Raw genomic sequence first — 25161 nt, 5'->3', positions numbered from 1 at the left:
GTTTACAATTATGTAATGTGTACAAACATACAGGCACATGCGTGCACACCATAAACATACACACACACATTCACATGCACAGCCTGGTTCTAAGACTACATCAAGATTGGCTGTCCAGTCCCACTACTGGGTATGTATCCAAAGACAGTGAAATCAATATGTTGAGGAGGTATCTTCACTCTTATGTTCATTGCAGTGTCATTCACAATAGCCGAGATATGAAAACAAACTAAATGTATGTTGATGTACCACTAAATGTGGTACATATACGTCATGGAATACTATTCACAAATGTTGTCATTTGTGACAACATGGATGAACCGGGAGGACATTATGTTAAGTGATATAAGCCAGGCACAGAAAGACAAATACTGCATGATCTCACTTAATATGTGGAATCTGAAAAAGCCAAACTCACAGAGGTAGAGACACCAGGGGCTGGGTGTGGGTGGGTATGGAGATGCTGGTCAAAGGGCACAAAGTTTCAGCAAGGGATAAGCTTTTGAGATCCATTGCATAGCATGGTGACTATAGTTAATAATGCAATGTGCATTTCAAAATTGTTAAAAGATTTTTTTTTTTTTTTTTTTTTTGAAGACAGGGTCTCACTCTGTTACCCAGGCTGGAATGCAGTGGTGCAATCTCGGCTCACTGCACCTTCAACCTCCTGGGCTCAAGCAATCCTCCCACCTCAGCCTCCTGAGTAGTTGGGACTACAACTGCACACCACCACACCCGGCTAATTTTTGTATTCTTTTGTACAGGTGGGGTTTCACTGTGTTGCCCAGGCTGGTCTTGAACTCCTGGGTTTAAGTGCTCCTCCCTTCTTGGCCTCCCGAAGTGCTGGAATTACAGGCATGAGCCACTGTGCCCAGCCAAGAACAGATTTTAAATGTTTCACAACAACAAAATAAGCATGTGAAGTGATATGTTAATTAGCTCGATTAATTCATTCCATAATGTATATATAATCAAAACATTTCATTGTACCCTATAAATATATATAATTATTATTTGTCAATTAAGAATATATTTAAAAAGAAGTAAAGAGATTGACTGTGGAGCTGGTGGCATCCCTGCCCCCTGCCCCAACCCCCCACTTCTCAAGTATGTGTCTTCTTGCCTGAGTAACTGGCAAGGCCTGTGAAGGGGGAACTGGGGAGGGAGGAGTGCAAGGTAAAATTTATGAGACTGTTTTTCCAAAGACAGATGACAAAATTCAAAATAAATTGGGACAAGGGATGTTTTTTCCCTCTCCTGCAGAAGTATAGACTTGGGCCATGATTGAGTAGGGCCTGAAGAAAGCACAGTTCTGCTTGGCCCTTGCCGGTTTGGGGCTGTTATAGGGGCTCTTTGGTGAAGGGGGGTGATGTCTTCTTGGATGGCAGTGGCCGTGGTGCTGAGGAGTGTTGCTTGTGCCCTAGAAATCACAAGAAGACTGGTGTGAAAGTCACTTCTTCCCCTGTGTGAGAGCCCCTTGTGGATGCCCAAAATCAACTGGGGAGAATGGGAGAGTGAGAGTAAATGAGCCAGGAGAATTGGGGAACAAATAGTGCTGGTACCTCCTGAGCACCCATGTACAAGGAGGACCCAGCGATGTTTGAGAGGCCTGTTTAGACCAAAGGCTGCAAGAAAGTGCATCAACATGTAAAGAAAGATGATCTTCTTACTTTGGGAGTATCCATCCTTTTAATTTTTTTCTTATAATTTTCATATATTTAAGTTTTTGAAAGTAAGCATGTGTATTAGTCCATTCTTGCATTGCTATAGAGAAATATCCGAGACTGATCCTGGCTAACACGGTGAAACCTCGTCTCTACTAAAAATACAAAAAATTAGCCGGGCATGGTGGTGGGCGCCTGTAGTCCCAGCTACTCAGGAGGCTGAGGCAGGAGAATGGCGTGAACCCAGGAGGCGGAGCTTGCAGTGAGCCGAGATGGCACCACTGCACTCCAGCCTGGGGGACAGAGCAAGACTCTGTCTCACAAAAAAAAAAAAAGAAAAAAAAATATATATATATATCTGAGACTGGGTAATTTATAAAGAAACGAAGTTTAATTGGCTCATGGTTCTGCAGGCTGTACGGGAAGCATAGTGTCTTCTAGTGAGGCCTCAGGAAACTTACAATCATGGCGGAAGGCAAAGGGGAAGCAGGCACGTCTCACATAGCTAGAGCAGGAGGAAGAGAAGAGGGGAGAGGTACCACACACATTTAAGTGACCAGATCTCTCACTTGCATTAATTACCACTTTCAGATACGTAACTTCCTAGAAGAGAAGGCAAGAGGGCAGGCAGAGGCGAGTAATGGTGGAAATAATGCTAATTTACCAGGGATGATGTCATCTGTGGTTCTGGCTAGGGCCAAGTGAGTATGACAGCATAGATGAGTAGGTTTGTGGCTGAAGCTTTGTACCAGGCTCACCTCTGTCTTGTTCTCAGGTCCCCAGTGCTGTTGAGACCCCAGGGTGGAAGCTGTAGAGTGGTCAGCATTTGGATGCCACATACTGCAATCACCCCTGGTTGTAGATGGGAAAATGAGGCATGGCCTGTATGCTGACTGTCTCACAGCTGCTCACCAACTAGTGGCTCCACATTGTCTTTCTCCTATCTCACCCTGAACAGGCTGCCCCAATTTTTCACACTGAAATCCAATCATGGCCAAAGCAATTTCGGACTAAGCAGAAAACCTTCCCCCTGCCCCCTCTGCAGAAGCTGGATTCTTAGTGACATGTACTCTCAATAAGAAGCTCAATTTTTCTTGGCTATAAATAAAAGTGATATGATTATACTTATGAAGCCTGTGCCTACAGCTTCTATCAAAGTAGTAACGACACTTTGGAAGGGGAAAGGAAGGTGTAACATTCTAAGCATTAGTCCCTATTTCAGAGAATTCATAGCTTTTGGATTTCGTGGTATTTGAATAAGAAAAGAAAAACAACTTGAGTTATTTAAAGCTATATAGATACACTTACAAATAATTAATGTAAGCATAAACACACCCTTATTCAGTTTCTCCCCTCATTTTGATATTCCATATTATTAAGCCAAACCTCCCAGATCATTACATTTGTAAAAAGAAAATTCAGTTACTGGGTTAAAATACTTCTGAACTCTGGCTGGGTGTGATGGCTCACGCCTGTAATCCCAGCACTTTGAGGCCGAGGCAGGTGGATCACAAGGTCAGGAGTTTGAGACCAGCCTGACCAACATGGTGAAACCCTGTCTCTATTAAAAATGCAAAATGTAGCCAGGCATGGTGGCGCATGCCTGTAATCTCAGCTACTCAGGAGGCTGAGGCAAGAGAATTGCTTGAACCTGGGAGGCGGAGGTTGCACTGTGATGAGATTGTGCCATTGCACTCCAGCCTGGGCGACAGAGCAAGACTCCGTCTCAAAAAAAAAAAAAAAAAAAGAAAAGAAAAGATACTTCTGAACTCAAAACATTTGGCCTGCCTTGTTAACGACATTCATCTGTGCATTCCTTTCTGGAAGCTTGTTTCAGCAGAAGTGTGTGGGTATCTAAGCAACCTTTGAGGCTTTGGGTGGAGTGGCATTAGCTTCAGCACCAAACAGCATGGTTCTTGGTTCTGAGTGCCCATTTGAAGGACCTTGAAGCTTTTTAAAAGTACAGATCTCCCAGCCCAGGTAAACTGATCCTGAATCTCCAGGGCTGAAGCCCTGGGCACCTGCAGCGATTGAAACTCCCCGCTGTGCTGTGCACGCTCTGGGAGGACTGAGGACTACCCAAGCAGAAGCAGTTTTTCAGCTAGATGCTGACAGTCTGGAGTCCCTTGCTCCTTGTAAAGGCAAAACGAGCTACTACTAGAGCATCTTGAGTAAAAAGAATGAAGCGCCAGAAAAATAATAAGAAAGTTAAAAGATAATTCACATTCTGCTGCCTGTGTTCCTTTTGAATTAAGTTTATTTTAGGAACAGGCTTATCAAATTTGCCTGGAAGACACTACTGTCAGTTTCCATGATATTTTATGAGCTGCCATTATTCTTCCTCTACTGAGAACACCCTCCCTGAATGTGTCTGCCTTTGTGGAGTGAAGCAAACACAACTGTTTATGCATCGTGGTCCCAGCATGAAATTCAGCTCCTCCTTTATCTCTCTCACGGTCCATCCCCCTCCCACCACCCAAGCTGAGGTCAGTTAGGATGTCCATTCATGAGTGGAGAAGACTTTTCTGGAAGGGTCTTGCATGGCAGTGGTGCAGAAGCTGAATAGAGACAGCTTGGTGCTGTCAGGTGCCTGGAGAGCTCGTTCCTTGAGGTCATCTTGCCTGTCTGGTCCCAGCCCCTTGCCTGCCTCCCCTCCCTCTCCCCACTTCCCCTGCTCTTCCCTGCTCTTCCTCCTTTCTCTCCCTCACTCTCAGGTGGGGCAGCTTTCCCTCCTCTGAAGCAGGGTGCCTGCCCACATGCAGCCCTCAGGGGACACAGCTGCCCCCACCCACCCACGTAGAGAGGATCCTGAACAAACACCAGCGTCTGTCTCAAAGGACTTTCCACCCCAGGTCTCAGGATAATAAACATTCCACCACCTCTTTGCACATACCACCCACCCTGCAAGTTCATGTCTGTCCTTCCTTCTCTTCTGCCTCGGGGCTTTGGCTCCCTCCCAGACACGCCTGGCTTCACCCATTCATTCCTCCATCATCTGTTTACTAAGCACCGTGTGCTAAGCCCTGGCCCTGTCCCTGTGCAAAGGGGCAAGTCGGAAACCCGTGCAGTAACCTCACGAACAGTGGGGACATCGCCGCGTGCCCCAGGTCTGGTCTTCAATGAAAGCTTCCTCCAGGAGAGCCCTAGAGCACTGGGCCCTTTCCCACAGCCGGGCTGTGCCAAGGGCCACTCTGACCCCCGGGGTAGGTGGGCGACTGTGGCATGAGTGTGACTGAGGAGATGTGCTGAGTGTGCGAGGGGTGTGAACATGTGTGAGTGTGAGTGTGCCAGGGGGCCAGGGGCTGTGAGTGCACCTGAGTGAGAAGGTGGGAGAGTGTGTGTGTATGAGGATGTGTGGCTCCAAGGGGCTTGATCTTTGGAATCATCTGCACCTGGATTCCATCCTGATTTGGCCACTTTTGGGGATGTGCGCTTGGTGTCTCAGGCTTCAGTTTCTCCTCCGAGAGGTGAGGTGGCTGAGCATCTGTATTAGTCTGTTTTCATGCTGCTGATAAAGACATACGCGAGACTGGATAATTTATAGAGAAAACACGGTTTAATGGACCACAGTTCCACATGGCTGGGGAGGCCTCAATCACGGTGGAAGGTGAAAGACATGTCTTACATGGCAGCAGACAAGAGAGAGAATGAGAGCCAAGCAAAAGGGGTTTCCCCTTATAAAACCGTCAGATCTCGTGAGACTTATTCACTAGCATGAGAGCAGTATGGGGGAAACTGCCCCCATGATTCAATCACCTCCCACCGGGTCCCTCCCACAGCACATGGGAATTATGGGAGCTACGATTCAAGATGAGATTTGGGTAGGGACACAGTCAAACCATATCAGTATCCCTCCTGTGGGAGTGGCAGTGAGGAAACCTCTTCAGGACCCTTGCCAGCATACCCAGGACCCCAGGCCAGCGTTCCCAGGGCCTGTTCTGAGCTCCCTTGAGGGTGAAGCACCTTCTCCCTGTAAACGCCAGCTTTGCTCCAACTGCTAGAACAGGCTTCCTGCTCCTCCAGCCAGACCCACCCTGGCCACATCTCTGACCCCCGTCCCCCAACCCCATGGCTCTGATTCTCACCTCCTTCATCCCACCCCTAAAGTTGTCAAATCTCCCATAGAGCTGTCCATCCACAGTTCTGGCTCTTCTATTCCTCAGGCCCACTCACCCCAGGTTCCTGGACAGGTTTGGCCAATGGTAGGCCCCAGAGGAAGATTAGGGCTGAGCGGGAGGAGGGGGTGCTGGTCCGCATCACCTCTCTGCTCACTGCTGGGTCTCTGGCAGCAGCTCCCAAAGGCAGCCCACCACACTCCATCTCCAGCCCCAGCTTCCCGGCCCCAAACATCACCACTGCCCAGCCTCCCTCCAGCAAGGTGGCTGTGACTGTCAGACATGCCAGCCCCGGGTTACTCAGCTTGCCCTGCTGGCTCCTCACCTCCTCTGCCAGCTGTGCAGTAAGAGCCCCGTATTGCATTCTCTCTGCAGAGGTTTTGCTTTTGTTAATGTGGCTTTAACAGACACATCTAGTTTGGGTTTCTTTGTTTTGTTTGTTTTTTGTTTTTTGTGTTTTGTTTGTTTGTTTGTTTCTTTTTATTTTGAGACAGAGTCCCACTCTGTCACCCAGGCTGGAGTGCAGTGGTGTGATCTCAACACACTGCAACCTCCGCCTCCTGGGTTCAAGCGATTCTCGTGCCTCAGCCTCCCCAGTAGCTAGGATTACAGGCACACACCACCACACCTGGCTAATTTTTGTATTTTTAGTACACAGGGGCTTTCACCATGTTGGCCAGGATGGTCTCAAACTCCTGACCTCAGGTGATCCACCTGCCTCAGCCTCCCAAAGTGCTGGGATTACAGGCGTGAGCCGCCGCATCTGGCTGGCACATCTAGTCTTTAAAAGGAACCCTCAAATTTGTCCTTTGGCACTGCCTCACCCTCTGTCTGCACTCCATCTCTTCCTTTCCTTCACAACACCTCTTGAGAGCGTCACCACCACTCCCTTGTCCATCAGGGTTCTCTTCCAAAGTGGAGGGGACGCTGTGCCCAGCTCTGCTCTTCTTCTCTTCCGCAGATCACCTCACTGGCTCTCGGAATGGCTGAGGCATTTTACGCATGACCCCCAGGAGGAGAGAAGCAGCACTATCAGAACGTGACAGACTTTCCAGAATTTTATGAAATTCTTCTAGTCACTGGTATAGTTTGACTTTTTCTAGCGTTGAAACCTAACCCCCAGGTGATGGTATTAGGAGGTGGGGCCTCTGGGAGGTGATTAGGTCATGGGACTGGAGCCCTCACAAATGGGATTAGTGCCCTTCTCAAAGAGGCCCCTAAGAGATCCCTCAGCACTTCCACCCCATGAGGACACAGTGAGAAGGTGCTGTCTCAGAACCAGAAAATGGGCCCTTGCCAGACATGGAACCTGCTGGTGCCCTAATCTTGGTCTTCCCAGCCTCCAGAGCTATCCAAAATACATTTATGTTGTTTATCGGCTACCCAGTTTATGATATTTTTCTATAGCAGTCCAAAAGAACTAAGACGCCATGTATGGTAATGATAATAAAAATCACTGTCATCGTGTAACACATTTTCTGCACATAGTGTATATTAGACATCACTCCACTACATGTGTGACAGTTAACATTTAACCCACATATGTATCCTATGATACAGGAACCAGTCTTTTATCCTCATCCCTTTAAATGAGGAAACCAGGGCTAAAAGGATTCAAAAGTCAGAGAACCCACTGTATGCCTATCCTGACTTCAGTTTTCCTCCTCAGCTTAACTCCTCAACAAAGTCACGCTTACCTGGTGTCCCATGACATATTCGCTAACCTACAGGTGGGAACTGAGGCATAGTGAGTGAGTGGGTGCCAGAGAATGCCTTGAATAGTCAATTAGCATAGGGCTTGGGGCCTGGGAGTGCACCAGGTGGGGCATTTCTTACCCAGGCTTATGGCATGTGGAGTTGGTGGGAATTACTTTTAATCACCTAAAACAATACAAGGTGTGTACCAAGGTAAATGCTGCAACCAGGTCATCAAGCCAAGGGGGAATCTTCTGGGATAGATGGCATAGCTGGACACTGAAGGAGCAGACAGCTTTGGGAGCAGCCGGGGACTGGGTCCAGAGGGCCTGTGGTCATTATCAGCTGCTGTATGGGTGTCCTCTGTGCTCTGTCCCATGGTGGCCTGCCCAGACATTCCATGTATTATGCACTCTGCTACCCAGGCCTGAGCAGGCAGGGCCAGTGCCATAGATGATGGGAATGGGCTTCAAGTTTCAAAGTCTTGGGGAGCTGGTCGGGAGTGTGGTGCTGGGCTTGGGTGCTATGGGTGCTGGGGCTCCCAGACAGTTGCCTGCCTTACCTGTGCCTGGGCCTTCTGGAATGCACCATACCCTTCCGTGAGCCTCATGATCCAGGCCACAGCCATGCCTCTGATCTGCTCTCCCGCCACCTCCCCTCACTCACTTTGCGGCAGTCACACTGGCCTGTGATTTGTTCCTATTTCAGGTGTGCTTCTCTTTGCATTTGCTGTTCCTCTTCCTGGAGCCTTTGTGGCTCACTCCCTCACTTCCTCCAGGTTTCTGCTGAACTGCCCTATTATCCGAGGGGACTTATCTGAATAGGCTAGAACGCCCACCCCCATCCCATCGCTCCTATCCCCTTTACCCAGCTTTACTTTTCCTCAGAGCCCCTACCACATTCCAACAGATTCTCTGTAATGTCCTTCTTCCCCCAACCCCAACAGAATGACGACTTCTTAAGGGCAGGTGTCTTAGTCCATCTGGGCTGCTATGACAAAATACCACAGTCTAGGTGTTTATAAACAACAGAAAATTAGTCCTCACGGTTCTGGAGGATGGAGGTTCTGGCAGATTCTGTATCTGGTGAGAACCTGCTTCCTGGTTCACAGGTGATGCCTTCTGGCTGTGTTCTCATATGGCAGACAGGGTGATGTGACTTCCTGGGGTCTCTTTTATGAGGATGCTAATTCCAGTCATGAGGGATCCACCTTTATGACCTCCTCACCTCCCAAAGGCCCCACTTTCTAATACCATCATTTTATCATATACATTTAGGAGTGGGGGTAGACAAATATTTCGATCATAGCAGCAGGGATTTATGTCTTCGCACTGGTATATTATTAAGGCCTGGAATGTAGTAAGTGCCCTAAAAATGAGTGGTGCTAGCAGAAATACAAAAAGACAAATGATCAAGACTATTTATTGCAACCCTATTTATAATAATGGAAGATTACAAATGACAAATTTTCATGGATGGATGACTGGTTGAATAACAGTGGTGCTTCCATGTAATGGAGCATTAGGGTGTAAAAGGAAGGAAGATGATCAGAGGCCACAGTGCAGTCATATTAGGCAATGAGAACAAAGAGAACAATATGTTTACATACAATATGCTTCCATATATCTCAGAAAGGTAATAGGAATGATATGGCTTGGCTGTGTCCCCACCCAAATCTCATCATGAACTGTAGTTCCCATAATCTCCATGTGTCATAGGAGGGACCTAGTAGGAGTTAATTGAATCATGGGGGGCAGTTACCACCATACCGTTCTTGTGATAGTGAGTTATTACAGGATCTGATGGTTTTATAAGGGGCTTTTCCTCTGCTTCATGCTGCACTTCTCTCTTGCCTGCCTCCAGGTAAGACGTGGCTTTACTCCTCCTTTGCCTTCTGCCATGATTGTGATGCCTCCCTAGCCATGTGGAACTGTGAGTCCATTAAACCTCTTTTCCTTTACACATTATAAATTATCCAGTCTTGGGTATTTCTTCATAGCAGTATGAAAATGGACTAATGCAGTAAATTGGTACTGGTAGAGTGAAGTACTGCTATTAAGATTTCTGAAAATGTGGAAGCGACTTTGGAACTGGGTAACAAGCAGAGGTTGCAACAGTTTGGAGGGTTCAGAAGAAGACAGGAAGATGTGGGAAAGTTTGGAATTTCCTAGAGACTTGTTGAATGGCTTTGACCAAAATGCTGATAGTGATATGGACAATAAAACCCAGGCTGAAGTGATCTCAGATGGAGATGAGGAACTTGTTGGGAACTAGAGCAAAGGTCACTGTTGCTATGCAAGGAGACTGATGGCATTTTGCCCTGCCCTAGAGATCTGTGGAACTTTGAACTTAAGGGAGATAATTTAGGGTATCTGGTGGAAGAAATTTCTAAGCAGCAAAGCATTCAAGAGGAAGCAGAGCATAAGAGTTTGAAAAATTTGCAGCCTGATGATGCACTAGGAGAGAAAAACTCATTTTCTGGGGAGAAATTCAAGCTGGCAGCAGAAGTTTGCATAAGTGGTGAGGAGCCAAATGCTAATCACCAAGACAATGGGGAAAATGTCTCCAGGGCATGTCAGGTACCTTTGCAGCAGCCCCTTCCATCAAAGGCCTGGAGGCCTAGGAGGAAAAAATGGTTTCCTGGGCTGTGTCCAGGGCCTCCCTGCTGTGTGAAGCCTCAGGACTTGATGTCCTGCATCCTAGCCACTCCAGCTGTGGCTTCAGAGGGTACAAGCCCCAAATCTTGGCAGCTTCTATGTGGTGTTGAGTCTTTAGGGTCACAGAGGTCAAGAACAGAGGTTTGGGAATCTCCACTTAGATTTCAGAGGGTGTTTGGAAACACCTAGCTGTCCAGGCAGAAGTTTCCTGCAAAGGCAAGGCCCTCATGGAGAACCTCTGCTGGGGCAGTGCAGAAGGGAAATGTGGGGTTGGAGCCCCCACAAAGAGTTCCCACTGGGGTACTGCCTAGTGGAGCTGTGAGAAGAGGGCCACTGTCCTCCACACCCCAGAATGGTAGATCCACTGACAGATTGCACCATGCGCCTGGAAAAGCCACAGACATTCAATGCTTGCTGGTGAAAGCAGCCAGGAGAGGGGCTGTACCCTGTAAAGGCACAGGGGCAGAGCTGCCAAAGGCTATGGGAGCCCACCTCTTGCATCAGTGTGCCCTGGATGTGAGACATGGAGTCAAAGGAGATCGTTTTGGAACTGTAAGGTTTAATGACTGCACTATTGGATTTTGGACTTGCATAGGGCTTGCAGACTCTTTGTTTTGGCCAATTTTTCCCATTTGGAATGGGTGTATTTACCCAATGCCTGTACCCCCATTGTATCTAGGAAGTAACTAAATTGCTTTTGATTTTACAGGTTCATAGGTTGAAGGGACTTGCTTTGTCTCAGATGAGACTTTCGACTTGGACTTTTGAGTTAATGCTGGAGTGAGTTAAGACTTTGGAGGACTATTGGAAGGGCATGATTATGTTTTGAACTGTAAGAACATAAGCTCTGGGAGGGTCCAGGGGCAGAATGATATTGTTTGGCTGTGTTTCCACTCAAATCTCATCTTGTTGTGAAAGGGACCTGGTGGGAGGTAATTGAATCATGGGAGTTGTTACCTCCAAACTGTTCTTGTGGTAGTGAGTGAGTTCTCACAAGATCTGATGGTTTTATAAGGGGCCTTCCCCCATTTCATGCTGCACTTCTCTCTTGACGGCCGTCATGTAACACGTGTCTTTGCTTCTCCTTCACCTTCCGCCATGATTGTGAGGCTTCCCCAGCCATGTGGAACTGAGTCTGTTAAACCTGTTTTCCTTTATAAATGACCCAGTCTTTGGTATTTCTTTATAGCAGTAGGAAAATGAGCTAGTACAAGGAATATGTGTATGTGTGTGTGCACATGTGCATGTGTAAAAACAGTGCTGGTATAAATCTTAAAAAAACGCTATCTCAGAGGAAAGGGATAGCAGGTAGAGAAGCTAAAATTCTTTGAATATGTCTTGTTTTTGGAATTTGACTTGGGACATGTAAATATTTTTACATAGTTGCAAAACAAAACCACCATTAAAACCATTCATAAAAATAGAAGGCAAAATAGAACAAATTTCATGATGTATGCATTTGATGTCATACCACACAAAGAGAAACTATTTCAAGTGATTTCCAAATATGGTAATTACAGTATACATTCCAAGTGGGATATAATGTCAGGACCAAAAAAAAAAAAAAAAAAAAAACAACCAACCAAACAAACAAAAAAAAGCCAAACCAACCTCCCAAACCCCCAAGCCCTCCCCACCAAAAACCTGCTAAAGATCTTAAACAGTTTTCAGCAATTACCTTTTTGGTGATAGTGTTGGCATTCTTATTTGGAGGCTATTTGTGTGTGAGTAGAAAGCAAATCAGTAATGATGCTGGTGTCATTGAGAACCAGAATTTTCTGTGTGGGAGAAAAAAGAATAGAAGTAAGATTAATCAATTTTAGTAAAAAGCCTATATCCAGAATCTGGATCGGAAGCTAGCAGTATGAATTAGGAAGTGTTTTATCTTAATTTTTAGAAATTCCCTAGCCTTTTTTTTTTCTTTTGAGACAGAGTCTCGCTCTGTTGCCCAGGCTGAAGGGCAGTAGTGTGATCTCAGCTCACTGCAACCTCTGCCTCCCAGGTTCAAGTGATTATCCTGCCTCAGCCTCCCAAGTAGCTGGGATTATAGGCATGCACCACCACGTCCAGCTAATTTTTGTATATTTAGTAGAGACAGGGTTTCACCACGTTGGCAAGTCTGGTCTCAAACTCCTGACCTCGGGTGATCTGCCTGTCTCAGCCTCCCAAAGTGCTGGGATTACAGGCATGAGCCAACACGCCCAGTCAGAAATTTCCTAGCTTTATAAAAGGCCTAGTAACAATGAATCACTATTAATTAGCACCCTTTGAACCCAGATTGTGGTCTCTACATATCATTTCCCACAAAAAGGAACCAGCGCTCTTGAGAAGAGTTAATACAGATTCTGCAGTCAAGGAAAATGCAGGATGTGTCTAGAACTTGTCATAATATCAAAGAAACCTGTTGGAGAGTCTTATAGGCACATTCAAAGAACCGAGGAGGAGAACAGGCAAAGCTAAGCTATCGCAACAGAAAGTAAACTCATGATTGCTTGGGGCCCAGATTTGGAGAAGGGTAAGTGATTGCAAAAGGATATAAGACAAAAGCCTACTGTTTTTCTTCTTGGGTGAACCTGAACCTGAAATTAAGGTTGATGTGTTTTGGAGAGCTTTGTGATAAGGTCGGCAGGTGACCACCAGAGACTTCCTGGAAAGGTCAGCTGCGGCAGATCCCAGGCACAGGGAGCCAAGATGGAAACTGCCCTTTCTAGCTGTTGCCTCTACTCTGCCCTCCTCCCAGATGATCTGTGGTTGTTTTCATTTTTCTGAGCTTCTGACTCATATTGTGAATGGCCCACTTGACCTCTGCGTTGGATGTCTCATAGGCATTCAGTGTTTCCAAATCTCAAGTTGATTTCTTGACCTCTCACCTGCAGCCTACGCATTAACATTACTTTAGGCTTTTCCATCTCTGGGAAACTACCACCTTCTGCTCAGTGGCTCAAGTCAGAACATGGAATCTCCTTGACTTTTCCCTCCTCTACTGCTCCCAACCCCCAACCCATCAGCAAGATCTGTCTGCTGTAACTTTGAAGGAGGTCTTAAATTGCCCTCTTGCCTCCTGGTTCACCAGGACTGCTCTGTGCAAACTGCCGCATATCTCCTTCACATTGTCAATGAAAAGAGTCAAACTCTGTAAAATATTTGAAGAGATTTATTCTGAGCCAAATATGAGTGACCATGGTCCCTGACACAGCCCTCAGGAGGTCCTGAGAACATGTGCCCAAGGTGGTCAGAGCACAGCTTGGTTTTATACATTTTAGGGAGGCATGAGACATCAATCAAATACATTAAAGAAACCTTTCTGGTTTGATCCAGAAAGGCAGAACAACTCAAAGCAGGGGCTTCCAGACTATAGGTGAATTTAAACATTTTCTGGTTGACAATTGGTTGAGTTTATCTAAAGACCTGGGATCACAGAAAGGAAATGTTCAGGTTAAGATAAAAGATTGTGAAGACCAAGGTTCTTTTGAAGTCTTACGGTGGCTGCCCTTTAGAGATAACAGATGACAAATGTTTCCTATTCAGATCTTTAGAAGGTGCTAGACTTTTAGTTAATCTCTTTAGGATTGGGAGGGTCTTGAAGAAAAAGAACTAGCTAGGTTAATAGAGATTCTTTATAGATGCAAATCTTCCCCCACAAAGGACAGCTTTGCAGGGCCATTTCAAGATATGGCAAAGAAACATGTTTTGGGGTAAAATATTTTGATTTTCTTCTTTGTTTCATAATGTTATGCCGGAGTCAGGTTGGAAAGTAAGTCATCCTATATAGGGTTAAATTAAACCCATCTGATGAGAATTTATGATTTGTAGAACATGACTCCCCAGACCCTTGAGACAGAAATTCGGACAAGATAAAAAAAAAATCAGAGGATAGTCCTCAGGATCACCACAATGTCTTTCAGACTCACTCCTCTGAGATCCACCTTCCATACAGCAGCCAGAGGGATATATTCAACCAACCAGATCTTGTCACTCCAGACAGTGGCTTCCCCTTGCACTTCCTGATTAAAATCCTGAATGTGGCCGGGTGCAGTGGCTCATGCCTGTAATCCCAGCGCTTTTATGAGGCCAAGGTGTGTGGATCATAAGGTCAGGAGTTCAAGACCAGCCTGGCCAAGATGGTGAAACCCCATCTCTACTAAAAATACAAAAATTGGGCCGGGCATGGTGGCTCATGTCTGTAATCCTAGCATTTTGGGAGGCCGAGGTGGGCAGATCACAAGTTCAGGAGATCGAGACCATCCTGGTTAACACGGTGAAACCCCATCTGTACTAAAAATACAAAAAGTTAGCCGGGTGTGGTGGCACATGCCTGTAGTCCCAGCTATTCGGGAGGCTGAGGCAGGAGAATCACTTGAACCTGGGAGGTGGAGGTTGCAGTGAGTCAAGATCTCACCACTGCACTCCAGCCTGGGTGACAGAGTGAGACTCCGTCTCAAATAAATAAATAAATAAAAATAAAATTCTGAATGTGCCTTGCCAGGCCCTGCAGATGTCCCATGCCCCTGGAGTTATCTTATGCCACTCTCTTCTCTTTTGTTTTCTTGAAAATGCCTACCTCTTCATTTGCCAAAAGGCCTTTGTTCCTAGTCCTGCACTTGGAATGCTTCCAATCTCTGCTGCAGCCCTGGCCCCAGCATAGCCCTGCTTTCCAACTCCATTGACCCCCCCAGGACCCAGTGTGGATGCCAGGTCCTCAGCAATGCCTTCTCTCCTCTCTCCAACCCCCAGTATTAGTCAGGGCTCCCTGCTATCCTTGGACATCACCCTAAGCACCCTTCTTACCTAGTTCTCTCTTCTGCCTGTAATTATATTAGGTTGACACAAAAGTAATTGCATTAAAAGTAATGCAGAAACTACAATTACTTTTGCGTCAACCTAATACATTTACTTACAGGTTTATTTGTTAATGCTTGTCACCCCATGAAACTGTGGGTCCATGGGGGCAGGAGCCTATTGGTTTTGTTACCTACCACTCCATCCCTCACTGAGGAGCTCGGTAAATATTTGTTAAGTGAATGAATGGATTCATTCACACTGCTGATATCATATCAGCCCTTTTGTTAGAAGCCTTTAAAAACCTCCAGTCTCCTATAAGGCTCTATCTTCCTTATTCCAAATTGCTTCATACTTTGCTTTATTTTTTTTGGAGACCGAGTCTTGCTCTGTCACCCAGGCTGGAGTGCAGTGGTATGATCTAGGCTGATTGCAACCTCTGCCTCCTGGGTTCAAGTGATCCTCCTGCCTCAACCTCCCAAGTACCTGGGACTACAGGTGTGTGCCACCATTCCTGGCTAATTTTTGTGATTTTAGTAGAGACAGGGCTTTGCCATGTGGGCCAGGCTTGTCTCAAACTCCTGGCCTCAAGTGATGCTCCCACGTGGGTCTCCCAACGTGCTAGGATTACAGGCGTGAGCCACCGTGCCTGGCCCATACTTGCTTTCAGTTTATTTTTTGCATCGCATACTTTCACTCCACACCCTATTGCCAGTTTCACCTCAGTGTAACCACATTTCTCTTGGCCTCTGGAGCTCTATTTTCCATACTAAAACCTTTATCATCCTTTAAAGTTCAGCTCCAACTTCACTTTTTTGGTGCGGTCTTTCCTTCTAGAAGTCTGTAACATTTGCTTGTAACACTCGAGCTCATGTTTCTTTCTGCCTCATAGTAAATCAGGTGCTTTAATACCTCCCTTTACCACTAAATTGAAAGAATAAAAATCTCTTAGTTGTTATGATATTAGTCTAAGTTTGTAGCTCATAGGAGTTGCCAGGGAAAGATATGTTTGTCAAATTAATAAAAGCTTTCTTTAGTTAAAATACCATCCTCTGCAGTTACAAGATTCCATCTCCTGGATCTTTTAAAGCATTTGTATTTGTCAGTATAAAGCATTCACAAAAGGATTCACTTTAAACCTTGCTGTGGACTGATCCCACTGGGGATTTTCTATTAATCATTTAGTATTGGGTATCTGGTGACGACAGTTGTAGGGAAAAGCAATGGGAGCAGAGAAGCAAAATCCCGCCCCAGGCACATGATGGTCTTTGCACAGCCTGGTCTTTGAGTTATCGTCTTTGTAAATGGATATGGTGGCACAATTTCAGTGCCAAGAAGATAGACTGTTTTCATTTATTTTACATTATACGTTAGGACCTAAATATAAATATTCCAGCTATTCATCTCAGCATGATTTGGTTGTGGAAACATAATCGGAATTGTCTAAGAGACGCAGGCGGTGTCTATTTTGGTCCTGGCACAGGAAACTCAGTGTTTGTCCATTTTTACAGTTTGATTTATGGGAGGTTAAAAATTCATAATGCAGCAGCTAACCTCCAGCAAATATTGTTTTTTGCATGAGCCAATTCAAACGCTCCCTCATCTCAGGTTCCCTGTTCAAACGGTCTAGAAATGTGGAGTTTAGCTGCTGCACACCAGCTTAAACTACTGAAAATCAGCCAGCCTTTGCCCTGTGGGGATCAGGAGGGGCTCAGCCCAGAAGACAAAGAGAGGGGCTAGGGAGCCATCCATCCACCTCTCAGGCACACTTTCTGTGTCAGCTGCCTGATGCTTGTTATTTTACTTAATCTTCCAGTAATCTCATGACATAGACCCCATTAGCTTTACTTCTCAGAAGCAGGAACTGAGACAGGTTAAGCAACCTGCCTGAGCTTGCAGCACTGGTGAATGGCCAAATGGCTTGGCCTGACTGTCAGGCTGTATGTGGGGCTTCCTGCTGCAGACAGCAAGCTGCAGCATGGTGGGATGTCTGCAGCTTACTGCTGGCTGTCCTGCTGCCTAGAGGCAGCGATGCAGAGAATTCATATAGTGGAAGTGGGGTGGGGGGGCGGTTCATTTTCTTCTGGGCAACAACACAGAGCTGCCCTGTGCTTTGTGAAGTGTGGACACATAAGAGCACCCTATAGTCAAAGCATGAGCTACACATCTAACTGTGCCAGGGGACAGGTAAACCCCCCTTTCCCTGAAGACACTGCTATGGATGCCTCACTCTCCCTTCTACCTCCCCAGGCTCTCAAAGGCCCTATGGACGGCTCTGGCCCACAGAAGCTTCTGATTGTTTGAAAGGAGAATTAGGGCCTAAAGGCTGCTCCATGGGTGCTACTGCAGGGTGCGGCTGTTCCAGGACTCAGGGCTTGTCAGGATCCCGCATGTGTGAGTGCAGGCCCCAGAGACTCCACACTAATTGCACCTGCTCAAAACTCTCTCCTAACTAACTGGACCACAGAGGCCGTGAGATAAAGAGACCCTGCCCTGGGCCAAGAGAAACACCGATGTAAACAGACAGGGAGACCAGGATGGAGGAAGCACGAAGGTGGCAGAAGGACACCCGTGAGGTCTGCTTGGCAGTGCTGGGCTAAGTCAGGAGATGCAAGTGTTGCGCTGGCAATGCCATGGCCTGGGGATTTGAGGAAGCCTCTCCAGGCTCCTTATCAGGACGCAGATTTCATGGCTGACCTAGAGCTACCTGAGCAGGCCAGATTCATACTCCATCACTTTCCATTAAAATATCCCAAAAACAGGCCGGGCATGGTGGCTCATGCCTGTATTCCCAGCACTTTAAGAGGCTGAGGTGGGAGGATCACCTGAGGTCAGGAATTCGAGACCAGCTTGGCCAATATGGTGAAACCCATCTCTTCCGAAAAATACAAAAATTAGCTGGGGATGGTGGTGGCCACCTGTAATCCCACCTACTTGGGAGGCTGAGGCAGGAGAATCGCTTGAACACAGGAGGCAGAGGCTGTAGTGAGCAGGAGCTGAAATCATGCCATTGCACTCCAGCCTGGGCGACAAGAGCGAAACTCCGTCTCAAAAAAAAAAAAAAAAAAAAAAAATCCGGAAAATAAAAACATCTAACAGCTTGGAAAATTAGGACCTAGAGTTTCTAGGCCAATGTTGGACCTAGAGTTTAGGATGACTATTTGTATATTTTAGCAGAGCTTGGGTTTAATTGAGGAACACAGGGAATTCCCCCAAGTCCGCTGCATGAGATCAGCATAGCAGGTCCCAGAGAAGGTAGGAAAAGACTTTGACCCCCTGGGTGATCCTTGTTTGAGTCCACATTAATCAGAAAACAGAGCGGACACCCTCTCACTGCACAAGGACTATCTCTGAAGCTATCAGCGGTGTTCCTACTTTCATCTACCTTTATTCCTCCTCTATATCTTTGAGCTCTAGTTCTCGACATGGTGGTGGGTGGGGGAAGGTCACTTGGCCACCTGCACGTGGACAGTGTAGTTCAAGGGAGGTTGTAATTCATGAAAACTTCTCTGGATAGAACATTTAATCCACAGGGGGAAGAACACTCACCATATACTAGGCAAGACCAACACACTACATGGGATTTTTTAAAGGAAAAAGATAAAAATTCACATATATTTAGACAAAAGAGAAAAGAGGGCAGATTATTTAAAAACAAACAAAAATTAATCTGACATCAGACATTTCTTCTGCAAAAGCCAGGGCATGATGCCCCCAAATTCACACACTTCTAAGAGGTAAAAATTGAGTCAAAGTTAGGTACAAAGACTATCATACCCAGCCACACTTTTGCAACACAGGGTCATCCTTGGTTACATTGGGGATTAGAAAATGACCATTCACATTCTCTTTTATAATTAGTTAAGAGATATTCTAGCCAACATAAAAGCAATCAATAAAAAGAATTAATTACCAAAAAAAGAGCACCTTACTTAGTCACCCCTTTAGTTAGTAAACATTTATTGAATGGTTGCAAGGTGCCAAGGCATTGTGCTAGTAAGCAAAATTTTGAACAAAACCAGAAAGGTCCATGCCCTTGTGAAGCCCACAGTCCAAGGGACAAGAGGGAAATAAACAGGCAAACATCTACCAGGAGACAGGTAACATAGTGGCATGGTGCATGGCGGGATGGTGACAGGGTGAGATGGTGGTGTGGTAACGTGATAACATAGTTCAGTATGACAGGGTGCATCATGACACAGTGGTACAGTAAGTAACACCTCACCATATCATGGTGAGATGGTGGCATGGTGATATGGTGATGTGACATGATGGCATTGTGGCATGATGTGGTGATATGGTGGCGTGGTGATGTTGTGACATGGTGACATGGTGGTATCGTGGCATGGTGGCATAATGATGTGGTGATATGGTGGCATGATGGTGTGTGACATGGTGATATGGCATGATGTGGTGGCATGGTAACATGGTGGCATGATGGTGTGTGACATGGTGATATGGCATGATGTGGTGGCATGGTAACATGGTGGCATGATGATGTGGTGGCATGGTGGTGTGGTGAGGTGGTGACATGGGGACATTGCAACATGGTGGCATGTCATGGTGGTATGGTGGCATGGTGGTGAGTTGATGTGTGGCATAGTGACATGGTGGAATGATGGCATGATGGTGTGGTAGCATGGTGACATGATGGCATGGGTGGCATGGTGGCGTGGTGACATGGTGGTGTGGTAGTGGGGTAGCATGGTGGTATAGGGGCATAGTGGCATGGTGGCTTTAGGGCATGGTGGCTTGGTAACATGGTAGGTACGGTGATTCTAAAGAACCAAGCCCAGTTCAGGGTGGCCTGAACACAGGGTAGGTGAGAACTGAAATGGATCAAACACAGAGACCACACAGCACCACAGCCCATGAGGCCTAGGCAGAGGCTGTGTGGTCTTGATCACTGAGGCTCTGCCACTTCTTAGCTCAGGATCTGGCTCATAGTATAGGTCCTCAATAAATATTTATTGGATGAATAAATGAGTTACATTAAAATGGCCTAAAAAGAGAAAAAAAATCTCAAATAATTTTTACTTTATTAAAAATAGCAATGATAATATACGTCGATCTAGGTCTGTAATGTGAAAGTAAATTAACAAAGACTAGGAAATAATCAAGTGCATAGGAAGAGATAAAGTGTAATAAATTTTAAGTCTTATGTAAAAAGGAGCCAAAATAATTGCTTTATTCTGGACTTAGATAATTAGAGAACACATTTAAATAGATATTTTAAAAATTAAAAGTATTCATTGGTATAATTTTTAAAAATACCATTATACAAATAACATGAATATAAAAGAAAGCTACAGTAAAGTATACAATGGAAAGCCTAACAAAGGAAGATGAGAGGCATAAGGGTCAAGCATTTTCGTTATGATGATAAATGTTGGCAGTTTAAATTCCGCTATATCAAAGCAAAGTCTTATAGTAGGAAGCAAAAATAGGATATGATACAAGAAATAAATATTAAGGAGAGGTCTTTTACAATTTAAAATAAAAGACTGGGGAAAGATAGACAGAAAAGTTCACATGACAGAGGAAACGATTATTTCAATATGAAGAAAATGTAGGCATCAACTCAAGGAGCCTTAAAGTGGCAATAAAAGTCATGTTGTGTTATGAAAGGTATTAGCAGTAAAAATGGTCCTTAGCCTTCATATGCTGAGAAACACAGTACTGGCACTGTATATTCACATTTTAAAAGTCAAGAAGAAATGATCAAAATACAACTATTAGGGAGAGTTTATCAGTACCACTACTCTATGGTAGATCAGGAAACAATGAAAAGAGAATTAGTTGCGTGTGGCTGCCATAACAAATTGCCACAAATGTGATGGTTTAAAACAACACATATTGACTGTCTCACAGTTGTGCAGGTCAGAAGGCTATAATCAGTTTCACTGGGCTGAAATGGAGATGTCAGTAGGGCCTCACCGTCTCCAGAGGCTCTGGGGAGGACCTGTTTTCCTGCCCTTTCTTGCCTTTTCTAGCTTGGAGCTGCATTCCTTACATTCCCTGGCTCCTGGCCCCTCCCTCCACCTTCAAAGCCAGCAGCATAGCGTCCAGCTTCAGTGGTCACAAGGCCTTCTTCTTCTCTATCAAATCTCTCTCTGCCTCCCTCTTGTAAGAATACTTGTGACTTGCATTTAGGGCATACCTGGATAATCCAGGTGAGAAAAGAAAAATAGCTGAGAGCAGTCTGAACGATGTGGGCAGAACTTACCAGGCTCAGAGAGACTCGAGCACAGGGCTTCAGTCTCACCCCGCCCTTCCACAACTATGCTGGGGGCAATTGTTTAAAAGCATTTCAGACCAGCTGTCTCACCCATATATCCTGTTCCTGGAATTAGTGATACAAAAGACAATGTATAGCCATTCAATAGACTATGTTATTTTAATGTAAATTCTTGGTAAACAGCTTAGGAACTGCCTCTCCTTCTTTTCTTTAAAATCCCACTTGTAACTGCTGTTAATTAGAATGTAGATTCAGGGCAATTTGGATCTATGCTCCTGGGTTGCAGTCCTCAAATTTGGCCCAAATAAACTCTCTACTTTTATTAATTTTGCCTCAGTTTTTTTTTCCTTTAAGTTGATTCAGGATAATCTTCCCATCTCAAGACTGTTAATCACATCTGCGAAGTCTTGTCCTATAAAGTAATATCCAAAGGTTTGAGGGATTAGGACCTGTATATCTTGAGGGGCCACTGTTCAGCCTATCACAATGATAATGTAAGACTTAGAAAAGATAAAGATAGAGCTCGTACTAATAGGACTACTAATTTTTGAATGTCCATGAAACATTTACAAAAGTTGCATATATTTGCCTCTATAAAATCCTCAAAGCAAAACTTGCTATTCGTGAACATAATTTTCTAAAATTCAAGATTTATAATAAACATTTAGAAAGAATAATCCAATTAGTTAAGATATAACAAATAAAATAAAAGCCCTCTCAGATAACTAATAGGATATCAAATATTATTTCAGTATATTTAGAAAATTATTAAAAAGGAAGACACTATGTAACTAAGGCTTTCCAAGATATCTGGAGAGGCCAATTATTAACCCTAAATTCTTTCATTTCCAAATGAAGAAGAAAATAAATATATGTTATCATTCAACATAGGGAATTAGAAAGAACATAATATAGATGAAATCAGAAATTAATGACTTTTAAGATGATGGGATTGATAAGTGAAACAAAAAATGATTTATTTGCAAAGACAATAAATACCTCTGCCCAGTGTAGTCAAGGAATAGAGAAACTGTAGAAAAATAAACTTAGTGAAGGTCTTCGTTTCTCATTCCTATCAACACATTACAATGTTACTTTGGAGGCTCTGGACAGAAGACAAAAACAAGTAATATACATTTGATATGAAGAAGACAGAAGTATTACTATTTGCAGCCAGTATGATTGTATATGAACACCCCAGACTGTCAATCAAAATAACATATGGATTGTGGATAGAATTCAGTGGCTGATTCTGAAAGTAATATATAAAAAATCAGGTCTTTATAATGTCTATAACCACTTGGAAAACATACAAATAATTATAGATACTATTATTACACACCAAAAAATAAGTAATACCAATATTTACATAACATGTCTTGGATGATAAGACTATTTTGTATGATTAAATTTCCCAACTTACATAATTAAAATAATTCCAAACAAAGTCTCTATACTATTTTTGGGAAAACTTGTTAAAATAAATCCAAAGTTCATGTGGAAGAAAAAAGTGTTGAGAATAAATTTTAAATGTTTTGAAAGAAAGTATTATGAGGGGAAATGACTTTTCCAAATATTAAAAATGCTGTAAAGCTGTGTTGATTTTTAGTTCATATAGCCTTATTATTAGAGAAGGAGTTTGAATATGTGATGAAGTTGGCAAAGGCAAATAGTATGAGAAGTCATGGATTATTTAATGGAAAATGCAGACACTGCTAGTTAGAGGGAAATGTGTTGGCTAATGAAACGTGTGGTGAAGCGACTTCCTAGAATATGTTAACTGGGTATGCAGGGGGGTTATTAAAGTCCTGATAAGTCACAAGTTCACAAAGAATATATACTCCTTGATCCATAGAAGAGGTGGCCTGTAGATGTTCCAAGAGAAACCACTGTAGCCTATTTTCTAAAATAATTGAACACACCCTACCATACCATAGAGACTCAGCCACAGAGAGAACCAACACCACATACCCATCCTGTTTTCTCAATCCCAAACAGAAGACCAAAAATCACCAAGCAGAGGAGGAGACCTAAACTCTGTGCAAGAAAAATAAAATCTTAAGACCCCAAAGTCACTATGCCAGAGGCAAAAAGTTCAGCCTGTGAACTGATTCACACAAAACAAAACAAAATACATATAACAGAAACAAACAAACAAACAAAACCTGCCTTTCTTTGTTCCCAGAGAGCTGTAATTTCACATGCTAACTTTATCTTATGTAAAATGTAGATTTACTGAGCTCGAGAGGAATGCATTATTGACTTTTCCCCCTACTCCTCTCTTTTTATGTAAAATGTCGATGCAGTGAGCACTAATCAGAGCCTCACAAGAATGTAACTGCTTGCCTCATTGCCTGCCCTCCTTTTTTTTTTTTCTTTCCTCCTTTCACTCCTGTCTGCTCTTTTGCCTTTACATATTGATGTTCATGAAACTCTCTTCGGATAAAGCACAGGCCACAGATCCTACTGTAACTTCTGTTTTTTTTTCCTGGGTGCATCCTCAACTTTGGCAAAATAAACCTCTAAATTGATTGACATTTGTCTCAGATACCTTTTGATTTCTAGCTCAAACAAGAAAGAGCTGAACAAAGAAACAGAAAAAAATATAAACAGAAAAAATATGGTAATTTGTGATACAGAAAATATCTAAGAATAATATTCCAATTAATAGAGAGATGTAAAATTTTTAGTACATAAACCAAGAACAAAATATTCTGAAAAAGAAAGAAATGGAAAAGAACAACTATTTGAGATTAAAAAATAAAGGTGGAGTCAGGAAAACCTTTCCCAAACATAAAAAGATGAAAAAAATGAGAGATATGATGAGACATAAGGGTGACAGAAAAAGAAAACAGAGAAAACAGTGGAATCATCAGATAAAAAACAGAAATGATTGAAATTGATGAAGATAAAACTTCACACAAAAAGAACCTGCTCCCCAATGAATTATAAATGACCCATCCCTAAGTGAATCTTACAGCCTCTGTGATCATGTTTCCCTTTGAATTGAATTCTAGAAAGTATAGAAGTTGTTTCAAGCTTATGTCTAGAAAGGTGCTCAGGGACTGAACATTTTCATACTGTGCTTAATTATCTATTTTCAGCTTGTTACCACCACCACTGCACCTCCACCACCATCACATCACTGCTACCGGTACCATCATCACCATAACCACCACCATCACCACCATAACCACCACCATCACCATCACCATCACATCACTACCATTACCACCACCATTCACCTTCACCACCAGCATAATCACCACTACCACCAAAACCACCACCGTCACTACCACCATCACCACCATCACCACCCACCACCGCCACCACCATAACCACCATTATCACCCACCACCACCACCACCATCACCACCAACAGCATCACCACCATCACCACCATAACCACCACTGTCACTACCACTGTCACCATCATCACCATCATTACCACCACTGTTACCACCATCATCACCGCTACTACCCATCACCATCACACCATCACCCTCACCTTTACCACCATCACTATAGGCATCTAAGGCTGGGAACTACATTTCCCAGAATCCCATTCCTTATGCAGATTTGCTTTAGAGTTTCTACTTACATAAGATGAGGAAAGTGGAATTGACAGTTGCCAGGTCTGAGCCTAGGCCTTAGGAAGCATCATGCATTTCCATTTGCCAGCCTGTGGTCTGCCTTCACTATGAAAAGAACATGCCCCAACTGGCCTCTCTGGTCCCAGGAGGGCGAGAGACTCGTGGAGCAGAGTCAGCAGGGTCTGCGGTGAGAGAGGCCCCCAGCTGACTCACAGGCTTATGAGTGCAAAGGGAATGCTGCAGTTGTCAGCCACGGAGATTTTGTCATTGTCTATTATGCAGCACTTTTGCAGTACTAGTTGAATAATACAGGTGCACTGACCTCATCTTACTTTTCCTATCCTTGTTTTCCATTATTCCCACGGTTTTCTTCTCTTACTTTTAAAAATTCTACTTTAATACATGTATTGTAGTGAGAAG

At 44.2% G+C, this 25161-nt stretch overlaps 1 long non-coding RNA gene across 1 annotated transcript in view; it reads right to left on the bottom strand.

The window, feature by feature from the left end:
- Positions 1–24850, bottom strand: part of LOC129143262 (uncharacterized) — a 34972-nt gene extending 10122 nt beyond the window's left edge. The window contains exons 1-2 of the long non-coding RNA XR_008546540.1: positions 24750–24850; positions 11810–11909 (exon numbers count right to left, since the gene is read on the bottom strand). This is a non-coding gene — a long non-coding RNA (uncharacterized LOC129143262). The remainder of the gene's footprint in view (positions 1–11809; positions 11910–24749) is intronic.
- Positions 24851–25161: the final 311 nt, after the last annotated feature.

This window comes from Pan troglodytes, chromosome 13 (genome assembly GCF_028858775.2).
Source record: "Pan troglodytes isolate AG18354 chromosome 13, NHGRI_mPanTro3-v2.0_pri, whole genome shotgun sequence".
Classification (NCBI taxonomy): domain Eukaryota; kingdom Metazoa; phylum Chordata; class Mammalia; order Primates; family Hominidae; genus Pan; species Pan troglodytes.
Note: the sequence above shows the minus strand (reverse complement) of the source record. Positions and strands in the feature narration are given on the sequence as shown.